Source organism: Otolemur garnettii, unplaced genomic scaffold (assembly GCF_000181295.1).
Source record: "Otolemur garnettii isolate 467f Iridium unplaced genomic scaffold, OtoGar3 scaffold00025, whole genome shotgun sequence".
Taxonomy (NCBI): Eukaryota; Metazoa; Chordata; class Mammalia; order Primates; family Galagidae; genus Otolemur; species Otolemur garnettii.
In genome coordinates this window covers 18131203-18134249 of record NW_003852420.1, presented here as the reverse complement: position 1 = coordinate 18134249, position 3047 = coordinate 18131203, and positions in this window count along the sequence as shown.

Sequence of the window (3047 nt, the reverse complement as noted above, 5' to 3'; positions counted from 1 at the left end):
CTTAGGTGTACGTGGCTGGCGCTTTGGCCGGTTGAGCTATAGGCGCCAAGCCCATAGTAGGTTTTTTATACCCACATCACCACAAACACATGAATAATGCCTTGTGCTCCAACATTAAGACAGCTATGTGATGTCACCAGGTGATAGGACTTTTTCAGCTCCCTTACCATCTCCTGGGACCGCACTGCCCAGAAGGGATAAGTGGGAGGAAGGCTTGAGCCCAGGAGTTCAAGATCAGCCTGAGCAACACAGTAAGACATTGTCAGTTAAAAAAAAAAAAAAAAAGTTTTAATTTGGCAGGCTTGGTGGCATGCACCTATAGTTCAAGCTACTCAGAAAGCTGAGATAGGAGGATCACTTGAGCCCAGGAGTTTGAGGTTACGGTGAGCTATGATCATGCCACTGCACTCCAGCCCAGGCAATAGAACAAGACTGTCTCTTAATAAAAGAGAAGAAAGAAAAGAAACATTAATGATAAGAGAAAAGAATGATCAACTAGACTTCATTTAAAATTGAACTCTTCTTTCAGGAAAGGTAAAAGACAAGCCTCAGACTGGGAGAAGATATGTTTTCAGTACACATGTCCAACGAATGGCTCATAGCCAGAACAAAGAGCTCCCAGTAATCTATGAGAACAAGACAACCTAATTTAACAATATACATCAGAACAATTTAATGATGAGAATCTGACAGGAGTGGCCACTAGCCATGCTCACACTTCAAAAGCTCAGCCACCCTGACCGTGACCTTGCCCCTGGCAGATGGCCTCCCCTTGACCTGGACAGCACAGGACATGGGCCATGAGCTTGGTCACAGATTCCACTATCCCTTAGGGGCAGGAGCTGGATCTAAGAAAGGTGCTCCAGATAAGCATCACAGGAAGAAAATGACTCAAAAACAAGGTCTGAGCTATCTCACAGTGGTGAATCTCAAACTTGTGTCAGGGCTGGGGAGGCCTTAGATGGGCTGTTCCCTCAGGTGGACACAGGATTTGCTGAGGGAGGGATTGGATTAGCCCTGGACCTGAGTGTTGCTGACCAAGATGCTGCCTGAATCAGCCACTGTGGGCAGAGGCAAGCGAAGTGGACAGATGGGGAGACCCCCTGGGCACTAAATCATTTAGTGATATGTCCTCTGTTGCCACTACAAGCTGTCCCCCTTCCAGTGACCAATGCTGACTGACTGGAGATACTCCATGCTTAAACCCCCAGCAGCCCACTCAGCAATGGGCCGTAGGAATTCTATTTTCTTTTTTTTTAATTTATTTTTATTTATTTATTTTGAGGCAGAGTCTTTCTATGTCACCCATGGTAGACTGCTTTGGCATCACAGCTCACAGCAACCTCAAACTCTTGGGCTTAAGTGATTCTCTTGCCTCAGCCTCCTGACTAGCTGGTACTACAGGCACCCGCCCCAATGCCCAGCTATTTTTGTTGTTGTTGTTGCAGTTGTCATTGTTGTTTAGTAGGCCCAGGCCAGGCTGGAACCTGCCAGCGTCTTTATATGTGGCCAGCACCCTACTCACTGAGCTATGGGTGCTGCCCATTTTTTTAAAGCTCAGTTTTCACATTCAATGAGGAAATGAAGTCACAAAAGGATTTAATGTGACCTGACCAAAATCAGAGAGCCAAGATTTAAATCTAGGCAGCCAGACTCCAGAACCTTCTGAGGGAAGAAGTTATCTCTGGGTTTACTATCTGCAGAAGCCATGTTTTGAAAGACTCTGTCCCACAGTCCTGCTAACATACAAAAAAAAAAGCAAAATGGGCAGGGAGTGAAATATTTCTTGAATTTTTAGCCATAGACTTTTAGAACTAGGGGGATCTTGGAGATCATTTAGCTCAAAATCATCATTCACTGCTTTGCACAAAAGTTCAACAGGGCTTCCATCTTTTCTGTGCAATGTGAAAGTCCAATGAGCTCTGTAAACTGAAAGTTCTTTCCCAGTTAATTGGTGGTTGACTCATTTGCAGGTAAAAATATGACCTCAATTGGTATGAGGCTATTTTATACCAATTAGTGTGAATGTTTACATATTTTGCTGCAGAAATATCAATTAGTTTTATTCGAGGTGCTACCCCAGACTCCGTGGTGTCCAGCAGCCAATCCATCTTCACTCATGGGATCCATCTGTTAAATATTCAGGAATTCTGTGAGCCGTTCCGTTGGTAGCTTGAAATTAGCTGTGGCTGAAGTATTTATATCATGGAAAGCTACAAAGCATGAAAACACTACAAATCAGGCTCTTCTTTCTTTCTTTCTTTCTTTTTAATTTCTGAGAACCGGTTTACAAGTATACCACTGCCCTAGACTATGCTGGAGGTGTTATATAATCTGAAATATGAACCACTTTACCTTTCTAATCAACTCCATTTAATTCTAACTTCAGAAAAAAAGAGAGGTAACAGACTTGAGCAAAGCTCAAATAGGTCAGGATAGCCAATAAACATGAAAAGGTGCCCTACATCATTAATTATCAAGAATTACATAAAACCACAGTGAAATACCAATACTCCCAACAGAATGGCAAAAGTTAAAATCTGGCAATGCCAAGTGCTTGCAAGAATGTAGAGCAATTGGAATTCTCATACATGGCTGGTGGGAGAGTAAATTGGCACAACCTTGGAAAACTTTGGCAGTATCTACAAAAGCCAAACAGCCATATGTTCCATCACCCAATAAGTTCATTGCCGGGTATTTACCCTATAAAAATAAGTGCTGTGTTCACCAAAAGTAATATACAGGAATGTTCATAGTCGCTTTACTCATAGTAGTGCCAAATTAGAAAATACTCAAGTGCCAGGTGTGGTGGCTCACGCCTGTAATCCTAGCACTCTGGGAGACTGAGGCCGGTGGATTGCCTGAGCTCACGGGTTCGAGACCAGCCTGAGCCAGAGCAAGACCCCAGCTCTATAAGAGGAGCCGGGTATTGTGGCGGACTCCTGTAGTCCCAGCTACTTGGGAGGCTGAGGCAAGAGAATATTTGAGCCCAAGAGTTGGAGATTGCTGTGAGCTTTGATGCCACAGCACTCTACCAAGGCAACAAA